Here is a 15,972-nt window from a genome sequence, read left to right as displayed (position 1 = left end):
GTCTCTAAAAATGTAATCAATGTAACTGAGCAGCCGAACGTTTCTTTGTGGCATAGCCGGTTAGGACATATGTCCAAGAAGGGAATGGAAATCTTGTCTCGTTTTGGTTATTTGCATGGCTTTTCATTTAATGATTTTGAATTCTGTGAACATTGTCTGTATGGTAAGCAAACACAGCAGCCACATAAGCATAGAAGCAGTAGAAGAGATACACAGTTGGCACTTGTTCATAGTGATTTGTGTGGACCTATGCCTAACCTATCTCTAGGGGGAGCTTCTTACTTTATGACATTTATAGATGATTACTCGAGGAAAGTATGGGTTTACTCTCTCAAGCACAAGGATGAAGCGTTTAGTGTTTTCAAAATGTTTGTGACACTTGTGGAGAATCTGAGTGGCAAGAAGCTTAAATGCTTACGCACTGACAATGGTGGAGAGTATGTTTCAAAGGCCTTTCAGGACTTTTGTGAGTCAAAAGGTATAAAATGTGAACTTACTGCTCCTTACAATCCTCCTCAAAATGGTGTTGCTGAGAGGATGAATAGGACCATACAAGAGAAGCTCAGAAGTATGTTGTCTAATGCACAGCTGCCAAATGGGTTTTGGGCTGAAGCTGTATCAACAGTTGTTCATCTTGTAAATAGATCTCCTAGCAAGGTTTTGCAGAAGGATTCAGTGCCAGAGATGGTATGGTCAGGCAAAATGTCCGCATACAAGCATCTCAGAGTCTTTGGCTGTAAGGCATATACTCACGTTCCAAAAGAATTTAGGAACAAACTTGAGCCAAAGAGTAGAAAGTGCATCTTTCTAGGCTATGGTAATTCTGGTGAGATGGGGTACAGACTTTGGGATCCCGAATCCAGAAAGGTTGTCCGCAGCAATGATGTTCACTTTAATGAATCCAAATATCATTCTAAACCAGAGAGGGTTGAGGAGATTAGAAGAGTTGTCTTCCAAGAAGATGGACCTGCACGTGCAAGACAAAATGTCAGGGCTCAAGAGGAGCAAGGACAGGATAGATTGGAACCACAGGTTGTGGCTGAGCCTGAGCCACCTATTGTGCGTAGATCTGGACGTGTCACGCGACCTCCTGATAGGTTTGTTCCATCTATGAACTATGTCATGTTGACTGATTGCAATGAGCCTTCATGTTACAAGGAAGCAGTGCAAATGAAGGACTCCGGGAATTGGCAATTGGCCATGCAGTCAGAGATGACAGCTCTGCATAAAAACAAGACATGGAAGCTAGTTAAATTACCACAGGGAAAAAAGGCTCTACCTTGTAAATGGGTTTACAGGTATAAGATCACCGCTCATGATAGTCAGCCAAAGTACAAAGCAAGGCTTGTTGCCAAGGGCTTTAAGCAAGAACAAGGCATTGACTTTGATGAAGTCTTCTCTCCGGTGGTCAAGATGACTACATTGAGATGATTTCTTGCATTGGTTGCCATATTAGATTTGGTGTTGCACCAAATGGATGTCAAGACAGCGTTCTTGCATGGTGATTTAGATGTGGAAATTTACATGCAGCAGTCAGAAGGGTTTGTTGAGAAAGGCAAGGAAGATTGGGTATGCCAGTTGTTAAAGAGTCTTTATGGCTTAAAACAATCACCGAGGGCATGGTACCATAAATTGCACAAGTTTATGCTTTCTCAAGGTTACAAACGTAGTGAGTTCGATCACTGTCTATATACAAAGAAGGCTAAGGATGATAGTTGGTTGATCCTTATTTTGTATGTGGATGACATGTTGATTGCTGGCAAGCACTTGGAAGAAATTTCAGCTTTGAAGTCAAAGATGGCAAAATCGTTTGACATGAAAGACATGGGTGTGGCAAGTCATATACTTGGTATGCGCATTGAGAGAGACAGATCAAAGAAGTTGATTTGGTTATCTCAAACAGAGTATATTGACAAGGTTTTGCAACGTTTCAATATGGAGAAGGGAAAGGCACTGAGTGTTCCATTGCGACCATATGTGAAACTTAGCAAACAAGATTGTCCTGTCTCTGAGGAAGAACAGGCTGAAATGGATAAGATTCCATATGCGTCTGCAGTGGGTAGTTTGATGTATGCAATGATTGCTACTCGCCCAAACATTGCCTTTGCAATGGGAGTAGTAAGTCGATACATGTCAAACCCAAGCAAGAAACACTGGGAGGCAGTGAAAGGAATATTGAGATACCTGAAAGCTACAAAGAGTATGCATATATTCTATGGGAGTCAGGAGCTAAGTGTAAAGGGTTTTACAGACTCAGATTATGCAGGTGACTTAGACAACCGAAGGTCTACGTCAGGGTATGTCTTTACATTGGCTGGTGGAGCAGTATCATGGCGTTCTAGATTACAAGATTGTGTTACTCAATCTACTACAGAGGCTGAATATGTTGCAGCATCAGAGGCATGCAAAGAATAAATTTGGCTTAATCGACTAGTAACAGATTTGGGAATCAAAGAAGAGATGCCTGTGTTATATTGTGATAGTCAAAGTGCTATACAATTGGCTCGCAATCCAGTTTATCACTCAAAGACAGAGCATGTGGATGTGAAGTATCATATCATCAGGGAAATGCTTGAGGATAAGCAACTTCAGCTTGTCAAAGTTCACACCACAGAAAATCCTGCTGATCTACTTACAAAAGGACTTCCCTCAGAGAGCCTTGCGCATTTTCGCAAGCAGTTAGGTGTAGGGTAGTACATCACTTCTCTACATCTCTTGTATATTAGCTTGTATAGTAGCTTCTCTCACACTTAAAGTACCACATTGGACTTTAAGTGGGAGGTTGTTGGGGTATAAAGCCCAATGTGGTTGCCCAGGTAAGTGGGCGGGCCGCCAGGTATATACACATATTCTTTTGTAAAAACCTAATAAGAACTCACTATGCTCTACACATTACAGTAGAGCGAGTTCACCATATCGTCGTGCTCTTCTTCTCGCACTCTCTCTCGTGTCGCACTTCCGCTCGTACTCCTTCAAGAAGAGCATGCATATTGCAGAAGTTTCTAGAGAGTTAATGAATGAGAAGAACATGCCTCATTGTTATTGGGATGAGGCTATTTCTACAAGTTTTTTCATTATGAACAGGACCCCTACTACTGTAGTATATGATATGACACCAAAAGGGACATTTTTTGTGAAATATCGGATGTGTCAAATCTTAAAGTGTTTGGATATATTGCTTATGTGCATGTGCCAAATGAGCTAAAAAGTAAGCTTGACCCTAAAGTAGAAAAATATATGTTCATTGGCCATTCCCTTGAGCAAAAAGGGTACAAGTGTTACAATCATGTCACATGTTAAGTGAGGGTGAACAAAGTGTTTTTTTTTATTGAAATGAAAAGTTGGTATGATGATATGAAAGATGATATAGGGGCTGATGTAAGAGAAAAATGGCTACAAAAAATATAGGTTCATAGTCATAGGTTTTGAGTGGGCCGCAAGGGCTATCTAGTGCAGGTCATGGTGAGAAGCCATGGAGTGGTAGGTTGTATCAAAGAATGAGTCATGTTAACCCTTCAAATGTATCAAGAAAAGGGAAGGAAAATATTGATGATGTCCCTAAGCTGCCAAATTTGAGTGTTGGTCATGATGATGGTGATAGCACTCGTTTTGAGCAAAGTTTAGATGAGGAGTTTGACATACCCTCTATGAAGAATCATGGTGCAAGACAGATGCAAGTAGGGAACAAGGCACCTGGAAGTGATCATGGACCACACATGGCTGAAAGAGTAAGAAATCATGTGCAAAGATTGAATTATGGTAGCTATATGGCTTGTCATTGTACATACATGGTGAAGATTATAGAGGAGGTAGAACCCACATGTTTTGATAATGCTATTAAAGATGAAAAATGTCAAAAAATTATGGATGTTGAGATGGATCCCTTTGATGAAAATGGAACATTGGAGCTAGTGCCATTACCAAAGGGAAAGAAGGAAATTGGATGTAAGTGGGCTTACAAAATAAAGCATAATAGTAGTGTGAGCAGGTACAAGGCTAGGCTTGTGGCCAAAGATTAAACACATACTTATGGGATTGATTATGAGGAGATATTCATCCCCATAGCCAAGTTGGCTACCATTTTTATGTTTGTTGCAATTGCTACAACTTTAGTATGGGTGTTGAAACAAATGGATGTAAAGAATTCTTTTTGGAATGGAGACTTGGAGAAAATTGTGTATATGGAGCAACCACAAGGCTATGAGAATATGCGTCTATGTGACCTTGTATGCAGGTTAAAGAAAGAATCATATGGGCTGAAGCAAGCACCTAGAGCCTGGTAAGAGAGAATTGTGGCATTCCTCATTTCTTTGGGCTTTGAGATGTTTGATACAAATCATTCAAAAGAATAAGGTAGGAATTGTGGTGATATGCATCTATGTGGATGCCTTGATTTTTGGAGGTGATAATGTGGCTAAAGTAGAGAGTGTAAATGATCTAGTTATGCAAGAATTTGAGACAAAAGGGTTGGGAGACTTATGGTATTTCTTGGGCATTGAAATTGTTTGCACAAAAGAGCGTGTATGGCTAACACAAAGACAATATGCTTTGGATATGTTGAAAAAGTATGGAATGGCCGATTGTAAGCTGATTGCAATGCCCTTATATCAAAATTTGAAGCTGGAAAATGATGCAGTTCAAGTACTTGAGAATGTTACCATGTATAGGAAGATTCATTAGGAAGAGGATGGGGTCTAGGAGGGCGTCTTTATTTTCCATGAGATTATGGGGGTGATTAACATTTTGACAAATAGATTCACGCCATGTGTGCAAGAATGGTGGGTGTGTAAGAGAGGTGTAAGATTGGTCAAATGATGTATTTTTCGACCAAAAAGAGGGTGGACCACGTTATAATTTTTGTCCTTCGATAACTCCTACATATGATATTTGATTTGAGCAGAGGTTATAGATCTGTAATCGACTCAGTGAGCTCTTTTTGCAGACATGCTACATGATATGGTTTTGACCCGCTAGATTTTAAATGTCATTTTGGGGGAAAAGTTTGAATTCAAGTAAACTAGAAATTTTGCGTGTTTGAATTCAAAATCTATCCTTTGATTTCTTTCTTAATACTAGAGGTTTGACTCCCTTAAACTGCCAAATAAAGAGGCCCTCCTAGACCCCATTCTCTTCCTAATGGTGGGTAGCTTGATCTACTTGACTATCTCACATCCGGACTTGAGCTCCATAGTTGGAGTGGTAGGTTAGTTTATGTAGTCTCCCGAGAAATCACACTTGGATGTAGTGAGATGCACATTTTACTATTTTGAATGCTAATTTGGATTATGCACTCTTTTATAGGGATGATGTGGAGTTGCAACTCTATGGTTACACAAATGCGTATTGAGCTAGTAGCACATACAATCACGTAGGTTTACCAACGAACTCATGTTTTCATTTGGAAGTGCTACTATCACATGGAGTATTAAGAAGCTACCTAAGGTTTCTCTATTGAGTACAAAGGTAGAGTACAAGGGTGTTGTAGTGGCGGCATGTGAGGTAGCATGGTTGGGATTTCTACTTCAAGACTTTGGAGTACAGGTATAGATGTCCGTTGCCATCTATTGTGACAAACTTAGTAGCATACAATTGGTTCAAAACCCAGTGTTTCATGCAAGAACAAATCCATTACTACTTCATAAGAGAGAGGATCTTAGTAGGCAACATTGGACTTGAGTATGTGGCAATGGATGAGCCGGTTGCAAATACCTTCATGAAGGCCCCTAGAGAGGAGAAGCTGCGATGATTTTGAGCGATGCTCTGCATAAAGAAGATGGAATTGAGCTTGAGGAGGAGTTTTGAGATATCAAGCTCAACATGTATGATTCTTGCATGACTATCATCAACAATCACCATCACTGGCACACCTTAGTGTATACACATATCTTTGGATAACCTCATCCACCTCAAGTATATCTCTACCAATGAGAATGTTGCAAATTTTCTTACAAAGTCAGTTCCTCTTGAGAAGCATGTCCTTTGTTCCACAAGGGCTGGTTTGGAAGCTCCCTAAGCTTCATCTTCATTCACCATTGATTGTATTTTCCACATTGGTTTATTTTGTATGTTCCTATTTGCATTTGAGGGGGGATATCCTACAAAATGCTCTATGATTTCTGTTACGGTTTCAGTTTGAGGGGGGATGTGAAAAGTGCATTGCACTTTACATGTAGAAAGTGGTGATTCAAACCTCACCAACCATCTATTATCCTTGCAACAAATATATCCCTTGTACACACTTATAAAAGGGACTCCTATTGTAATGTTCCCCTAAGCAATTCAAGTTTGATTTTGCCCCTCTACTTGGTGTCATCTACCCTTTCCACTCTCTCTTATACTTCTCTCCCTCCTCTACTCCTTACTCTCTGTCTACTCTCCCTTTCTCTCCTTCCTCACTCTAACTTCTATAGACCTCAAGTTCACACTTCCATCCCTTGCAAATTATATGCAAATTATAGTGCCCCCTTGTCCATGCCATAGCACTATCTTTTCACAATCCTTTTTCTCGTCGCTGCCTTCTCACCCCCTTTTTTGAATGATGTTTGCCACCCCAGGTTAAAAAAACTCCACTTTAGTCCCTTGTCACACCTCTTGCATGGCTCTTCCAGCTTCCGCATTAATCATTTAGCTCCTCTTCCCCCTTGGAGCCTCTATGCATGCACCCCCCCTTTGTCCACATAAAAGAATAATTTTTATAACTTCTACTTCAACTATCTATCTCATGCAACGTTCCTCTTTATATTGGGAGGTATCCCATGAGAAGCCATGCACAACCACATTGAGGGTAGCCTCGCATACTAAAGAACAATCCATTCCTCTGCTTTTTATTGCATCCCGTTGGACCCTAGTGATGCCAGTGAATCCAATATACTTGTCAAAGTTGATTTCTGAGTAAGTGAGCCTTGTTTGAGAAAGGTCGTGACTATTACGATCGTGGGGTGCCATTTTTTGTCGAGGTATTCCTTTTGAAAACAAAAAATCCATGAGTTTCAAGCATATAAAAATCTTCAAAATCATTGATCTCAACCCCCATTTGGCATACACACCACAATATCGCCACATGCAATGATCGACCATTTGCTACATGCAGCTTCTCTCTTGCATAGCTTTCTTCCAATAGCTCCAAATGCAAAACCATAAAATCCAACCCACAATGCACATCAGAGGCTATAAAATACTAGTAGACTTTGCACTTTAGAAACCTTTAAGCTTCTGAATCAGCATAACTTAAAAACCATAATTGACCTTTAGAATATCCCATTTGACATGCATCTCCCAGTGGTGCTTGCTACAATTTGCATCAAGCATATGCTTAAACATCATACCCTCATTCTGCTAGTGTCCATGCATCTGCTTTTGGATTCTTTGTAGGTGAACCATCTTTGGCTACACCAACGTGACAAAGGCTTGGGTGGACATGTGGACCTTGGGAGCTCACTAAAGTATATGTAACATAGCATGTGAGTGCAACAAAAGGCACTTTATATTCTTATAAAGTTATAGAAACATGTGTACATAAGGCCGATAAGGGGTGCTTTTAATCCATTTTGGTGAATGCATGTCATATAAATGTTTTTTACATAGTGAACGCCTCAAACATGTGAGGCACCAGCTGGCATGGGCAAGGGTGACGGAGTCGCCTGCGGTAAGAGGATGGAGGGAACATGCGCTTAGACAAGGTGGGCCCTGAGTATATGTTTTTCAAAAAGTGGGGTGCGCCTTGTGTTACAACGTGGACATCTACCCACATGGCTTAGACTAGCTTTATAGAGATGTGAGCACATATCAATGACGGTTTGAATCCATGGATTCAAATTTTGATGGATAACCTTAAAGCCAAGGCTGCTCCAACTAGAATTTGGACAGATTCCACCCAATAAACTGGAAAAGGAGCTAGTAACAAAAGCAAGAAGGATAGCTTACTTGTAACAACAAGAGTATCAATCCCATCACAACCAAAGTATAGATTCTTGTGCAAAAGTCAATCCTACCACATTCCAAATCTATGTCAACTCCACTAGCTCCATGAACCACAAATCCATAATGCAATAACTTTGTTTCCAAGAGTGTCAATTCAATATCATGATCTAAAAGGTACCAACTTGTTCCTCTTTAGAGCTTTGGATTGCATCTTTATGACCCCTCCTCTCTTTTTTTGGCTTTCTAAAAAGAAACCCTTAGTGTTGTGTTGCAGTGTTCGGAAAAAAATGTGTCTCAACTTAATATCGTGTCGTTTTCAATTTCCAAAATGCCGATTGAACGCAAGGGAAAAAGGAGAAATTCCGTCCCAAAATAAAGAAAAATAGTGTAAAAACTTGAAAAAGAAACTTAATTTTAAAAAAAATCCTCTTAGGCAAATTCAAGGAAAGGAATTTTATATGTTTGGAAAAATGATTTTTCCCAAATAGTGTTGGGTTGGGTTAGGGAGACTTCCATCGTTTTCACTGCATAGTGAATGATGGAGACTTACTTTCATTTCACATCCTACCATGTCTTTACTTTTCTTGCATTCTATTGTTTAAGAATGCTAAAGTGAAGCTTCACCTTGCATAATTTTAGTAAATTTTACACAGTCTCACACACACACACACACACACATATGTGTTTTTTTTTTGCATTCTATTGTTTTAGAATGCTAAAGTGAAGCTTCACCTTGCATAATTCTAATAAATTCTATACACACACATATATTAATTCGTTTTTAATACTATCCACTCACAATTGTGAGTTTTGCAACAAAAAAAAGTCAAAAATATACACCAACCTCGAGCTAAGAAAATTAATTAGTTCTTTTTATTTCATTTTTCATTTCACAACTTCACGTGGCTTTACATTTCTTGCATTCTATAGCTTGATTCCAGTCAGTGTAACGTTCGAGAAAGTCTCGTTTATTAAGCGGCTATTGGTCGAGTTTCCTCCTCACAAAGAAGAAAACCAAAAATACTAGCAAATGAGATTTGTAGAATTTTTGGACGACTTCCTCATATATTTAATCGGTTTTTCTTTCATTTACAATGGTTTGCAGCTAGCTAGTCTCGATTTTCAATCGGCTCAAGACTAAGCTAAGATAATCCTTTCCCAAACATTGATACCGGTTTAATTCAACCTAACAATTTTATCACTTTCTTATTGTTTTTGAAAGCCGTTGTGACCGCTTCACTTGTTTTTATTAGCCATTCAAAGCTTTGCTTCGATTAGTTTTAAGGGATTGAGCTAACTCACCCACACCCACATGTCTTAGGAGTTGAACCATAGTGGGTGTGCTTAGAACTTTCGATTGCATCTTTTTGACCCCTCCTCTTTCACCCTTACAAGGAGTTTCAAAACAAAGAAATGCATCGTTAGGGTTTGCCCACCCGAGGAAGGGAGGTAACTCCCTCGATTTCTTACCCAAGTAGGTTGTTATAGACATTTTTTTTAGCTGCTCCTCTCATTTAGGCCCCACACATATTACGAGAAATGCGATTTGATTCTAGAATTAGGTAGCAACGTGAAAAGTAAACCTAGCTTTTAGCAGCATGTCCGTAACTTTGCTAGCCCTTGTTAGTATAGACCCATTCTCTTTCTTTTGGAAGCTATTTTAAGTTGATATACATGTCTCTACATGTGGAAACAAAATCTTGCACAAAAAGATGATTTACACAATCCTTCAACGCGGTTGCATAATTTGATTGCACATGCATTCTACTAGGCTATCTTCCAAAATCTCGTTGAGCAATGGCTCTTTTTCAAGACCATAAACCTTTCTTTAAATTGCTTTCAAACAACTGTTTGTGTTTGTTTTAATGTTGCTATGTTTGCTTTATTGTTTTTGAAGGTGACATTACTATTTATTGCAATCCAATAGTTTTGGCACATGACTTTTTGCATTTCCGGTTGGGAACGGCAAGTATTTGTAAAGTGAGTGTGTTGTTGAATTGATGATAATGATGCTTCCAAAATGAACAACATAGGCACTCATAATGTGGAACTAACTACTTTTTTATTTTAGGCTAGTAAAACTATTTTCTCCATTATTGTTTCCAATATTAAGAATATTACCTACACTTTGCACTAGAGAGATCGACATTGATACCTACTCTGGTTGCAGAGTATTACCTACACTTCGCACTAAAGGGACCGACAGTGATACCAAGGCAGCTTCTGAAGACCCTCTGCATTTGTTTAGCAAATGTCTGACATTGGGAGGACTGGCTGCCAAAGTATGCAAATGGGTATAGAAGACTTGGAAGATCAATTTTTTACAAATGACCTGATTCTAGGAGGGCGAAGCTTTCATGACCAGCCATTTTGGTGTGCACACGAATCACCAAATTTTGTTAGCTTAATCAAGTCTGGAAAGCAAGGAACCTTTGGGTGTTTGAGGCAAAATTGATGGTTGCCCAATTTAATGATATAGTGTGTCTCTTCATCAAACTCATCGACAAGTCTTCACTAACTGGTCACCACGAGAAACTCTCAAAGCCAAAGGAGTACTAGATTTGACCAAAAATAGCATATTGACTAGCTGAACTCCATTTTACACAAGGTATAAAAATCTCCAAACAAAGAATCTATTTTTCTTGTAAACATCAATGAGTTCTTGACCAAAGTCTATGGTTTTTGAGGGCCCAAAAGTTCTCTTTTGATAGACTTAAGTTAAAAAAAATGTGTTTTTTCACATTATGCATACCTATCATGGGGATGTTTCTATAAATATTTATTTGCCTTTATGAATGCTTCCATTTTACACACTTTGGTTCTTTCATTTCATGTTTAAGAAAATAGAGCATGAATAGCATCAAAACATGTCCCACTAAAACAATTTGATGCACACATATGAAGTACAAAAATTGCATGGATAAAAAAATTGGCTTCCATAATGTGGCCTTATGTATGACATATAAACCTATGAAGTTGACACCAAATTGGAATTGTATGCTTATATCTAGACCTAAGCTTGAAGTGTACCATGTTTATTGACTGTAATTTAGCCATTTGAAGATGTAACATAATATTAACTTATAATGAGTCTAATTCTAGTAAAATGAAAAATCACTCTGGCCATTTGTTGTTTTCTATTTAAGGTATTAAGTGCCCCAAAGCTCAACGAAGAAGAGTTACATAGTGAGAACTCCATAAACACACTAAAAATTTCTTTTGAGTTACAAAGACACTTTCAAAATATTAATCAAAATGTGAATTTTAGTAGCAAATCAACACTGAGAATTCTCCATAAGTGGGCCATAGCTTCCAATACATAGGTTTTCCATTTGTTAGAAGCATAATAACGCATTTAGAGCTAGCTATGTAGCACTTTAGAGGTCACTAAGTTGCATTTTAGGGTGGTCTAATGCCAACTTTATGAAAATTGGCCAAAATAGCACACATTTTGTTGACTCATGTTAGGTTTCAAAATGTTATTCACAATTGTGAGTTTTGAGAAAAACTAAAACTAAAAATAAAAATGGTATTCAAACCCAACTCTAAAAGTGGAATCAATAGCCCCAAAATAATCCAAGTTATTTTAGGTCATAAGCTAGCTTTCTGGATCTAGAGCACTTTAAAAACTCTTGGACATTTTAAGTAATAATTCTAAGAATTTGTTGAGTTAAGCAAACACTTTCACAATAGTGTCGTGTTACTAATCTAGTGTTTAAAAAACTAAGGAGTTTTATCAACATCAAAATGAATGCTATATTAAGAGATTCATTAGAAGTTTTAACTTAAAAATGCAACCAAACTTTCAAGCAACGCTCTCTAAAATTTCATAAAAGGCCTATACGTCCTTAAAATAAATGTGTTTGTTATGATTTACTAGACAATGAAATTTTTTTATTAAAAAAATCCCAAAAAGCCTAGTTTTCATGCCAAGTAAAAATAGAAAAGAAAACTTTATTTTTAAACATACTGATTGGGAGTCAAATTTTGGCATTTCAAAGTTTAATGAAAGAATTCATGTTGTGTTAGTGAAAATTAATAATTGAGTGATTGATTAATAGGTTAAGACCAAGAATATCTATACTATATATTAAGCAACTTAAAATTTTGAAGGAAAGAGAGACCCTCCATGTGTCACTCACTGTTTCACTTAAGCGAAAACCTCTCTAAAATGCAAAAGGGAGAGTAAGATTATAAGAAATAACAATCAATTTTTCAGCTTTTGTCAGTATGTAAAATCAAAAGAATTTCCTTTTCTTTAGTAGTAGAAAGTGTTTTAGTAATAGAAAGTCAATGACTTTTTACTCTGCATAGAATAAATGTATTGGTTTAAGTGCACATAGCAAAAAGGAGATAAATTTAGTGGAGATTTTATTATTTAATGATCATTTAATTTTTGAAGACATATTTGGTTTCATCTTTTCAAGACGTTTTTTTCACAAAACCAATATTGATATTATTTAAAAAGATTATTTATTTAAAGAGATTAAAAGAAAGAAAAGAACTCATGTGGTGTCGACTTGGAGTAGTTTCCCTTTGAGAAAAAACATGCAAATGAAGGAGTAGTTATCCATGTTATTGATCATGAGAGAGAGAGAGAGAGAGAGAGAGAGAGATATTACTTTGAAGCTCATATGGCTCCGTCTCACCAAGGACACCCTTCAAGCTCTCCAAGAGAGAGGAGGCCAGGGGGGGGGGTTTAACATTTCAAATATTACCGCAATTATTTTTGTGACTATTACCGCAAAAGTTAACTCTAATATTGCCACTACTATTATCGTGTTTTATTTTGAAGTACAATTTAACGCCTAAAATTTCAAATTTTGGCTTTAAAAATGCCCCCCTCCCCCTCTCCTCCCTCTCAAATTTTGGTGTTTCCCTCCTCTTAATAAAAATTTACAAAATTTAAATTTTAAATTTTTTTGGCATTATATGAAATTTAAAAATTTTTAAAAAGAGATATGAAAATATGGAACATTAGTTAGCTATGTGGGATTACACTTGGTTACAAGTAAACTAATCACTATCACATGATTAACATAATTTAGCATGCTTCACAAAATTAGAGAGAGGAAGAGGGGAGAGAGAGATGAATGGATGACACAACCAAATCACAGTCTCAATTTTACACCACATCCTTCAATTTAGTATAATGACCAAAACTCCTACAAAAATAAACAATTGAGCAACCTTAATTTGCTTTCATTTCTATCACATTTTAAGATGCAAATGATGTGAAAGTGTACATGAACAAATTGTGTGTACCTTATCATACTAAGTTGCTTATATATTATTGTGATTAGGTGATGACATAAACCATTACATTCTTGTGGACATAGATAGAGATCTAAGAGAAGCATCTACAAAGAAACATAGATGTAATCACATTCTTAATATTAAAAGAACATCAGCTCATCTCTTTGAAAACTCGAAGCTTTTTTGGTACATTGAAAACTACAAGCCTTTATATTTTCACAACTCTACTGTTAGACATAAAAAGTTTATAATTACACACTGTAGCAATGCTATATTCAATCCTTTTTTCAAAAGAAGACTTGTAATTTTTCTATTGATGATTCTCAAATTGTAATTTGGCCTATCATTCTCTATTACCCACTCAGAACCTACAAGCCTTGTAAGTGGCCAATGGCCGTGGGAAAGGGTCCCAAGTTTTTAATTCAAAACCCTTAGTTTTGAAAGCAGAGTTGTACTTCTGCTACAAGTTGTAATCAATCTTTCTCCTTGTCTGGTAATTAAAATTCGATACCGAATAGCACATTGTGTTCCTTGTCTCTTGCTCTCTAATCTAAGTGTAATCATTCTCAATTCTGTTGTGGTTTGCAACGTCTTGTTTATGAGCTAAATGCGTTGATTTGACGTTTTAAATGGTTATTTTTTGATGTTTTGACCTTGAAAGAGTGTTTATAACCTTGAAGGGAACCTTTTCGAGTAGTTTTGTTTCAATTTTCTATACATTTTTTGGGATGGATCGTGATTTATGTACCTTTCCAGATGATTGCAAAACTTGGTAGGATTATGTCATTAGGTGTTGTAACACCTCTCCTTAAATTTCGTTGCATTTTGAATTTGTTTGTATGTTGAAAAGGCGTGATGACCTAGAGCAGTGAGATTGGACATATGCTGATTTTTTTTACTAGGAAGTGGTTGATTTGCTATTGTAGATGTATGAACAGTTCTTTAGGTTCACTCCTATAAAATTAACAATCTCATTGAGTGTCCGTGCCCCATCCCAAGTCGCTTGCTTTCATATTGACATTATGTTAGTACCAAATATCTATGTTGCAGACGTTCATCGCGACGACCTGCTAGCATTGGCGCTGCTTTCGAGGAAGTCGATCCTTAGGTGGTGAGTGACCTAGTTGTACGAAAAATCCTTCCTAGAGATTTTGACACCCATTCCATTTACACTTAGACAGTAAAGAAGCTAAATGTGGATTTAGTGCTTAATAGAAACTGGAGTCAAGGACCAGAGAGTGCTACTCCTTATTATCAAAGAGAGCTGTGAGTGAAGTACAAGTATTTCATTCTTTGATTCTCCTATGCTTGAAAAGGATTGTTTCACCATACATTTTGTTGCCATTTTTGCACTGTTAAACTTATTTGCGTTCATGGATACATTATAGGAGTAGGTTAAGTAACAAGTTCCACCACCAATTGGAACCAAAAGGATCAGGGTACAAACTATTTGAAACCTTATACTGGTACCAAAGACCATAACTCTGAAAATTTACAAAATTGATGGTCAAAGCTTCAAATCTGAATTAAACTCAACAAAACCTGGAAAAAAGGGATATACAAGCTTGAGACAAACTAAGCAGTTTTTTTCTAGATTGCTAGCCAACATGGATCGTGATCGATGTACCTTTTTGGCTAATTGACTAGAAACTATCCTCATTTGTTAGAAGTGACCCTTAGACACCAAAATCCTGAGTGTGGCCAAAAATTGGTTGCTAAAAGAACATCTAGATCAAGAAAATGGGCTAATCTATACCAACATTAGGAAGTGAATGGGGTATAGGAGGGCCTCTTTATTTGGCTATTTAAGGGATTGCTTAAAGCTTAAGCCAAGTTTGACCAAGCCAAAAAGAGAGGGCAAAAAAGCCTATGCTGAGATTTTTTTAAAATCCATTTCCATATTTCAAATTTGAAAATAGTTTACTTATTAGTAGCCCAAAAGAGAGGTGGGTAAATGAATTTTAAAATGTCCTTCTCCCACCCCTCTTCTCTCTCTAACATATAAAACAACTCTCTCACTTAGAACTCATTAAAGGAGGCACTTTTCAGTCCCCCCTCCAAAAAAGCAAAATTTTTACATTCTCTCACTGTATTCTCTCTCTAAAATGTGAGCCAACTCTCTCTCTTTCTTTTCTCCCCTTTTCTTTCTTGTCACTTCCCCTCCCAATCATTGAGGAACATTCTCGGCTGCCTCTTTTTGACAAAGTGCAGATCCTCCAAGGTTGCAAATTTTCCCTCTCTCCCAATCTCTCTTCCTTTATGGTCTTTCTATCTCCTACTCCCTCTCTCTCTCTCTGTGTCTCTCTCTCTCTCTCTCTCTCTCTCTCTCTCTCTCTCTCTCTCTCTCTCTCTCCCTCATGCTAGTCCCACTACAGCTCTAGCTGAGAGCAATGGAAAAATCCATTATCTCTATGTGTAGTAGCATTTCTCTCTTTACACTCATGATCAGCAATTCGAATTCAAAGGAGATTGAACTGCACTCCCCCTCTTTCTTCCCTCCACAACATAATCCTTTTCTCCTATCTTTGAGTACTCTCCACTTCTTTCCTCCATAGCCACCTTTACATGCTTGTAGCAGTTACCATTACACATTCTCTCTAATTTGCTTGATTAACTAACACAAATGTCATTCAATTCCCTACCATTTCAAGACATTACTAACAAGTCAAAACGATATTGATTAAATGCAAATTTAGAGTAGAAGTATGCTACTCTGTAACTTGGCACATCTAAACCCAATGTTGGAGGTCAGCTACAGAACCTTGGATACAAGGCAATCAAGTTATGGATTGATGG

Source organism: Adiantum capillus-veneris, chromosome 25, assembly GCF_014529385.1.
Source record: "Adiantum capillus-veneris isolate H3 chromosome 25, ASM1452938v2, whole genome shotgun sequence".
Taxonomy (NCBI): Eukaryota; Viridiplantae; Streptophyta; class Polypodiopsida; order Polypodiales; family Pteridaceae; genus Adiantum; species Adiantum capillus-veneris.
This window is presented reverse-complemented; position numbering follows the sequence as displayed.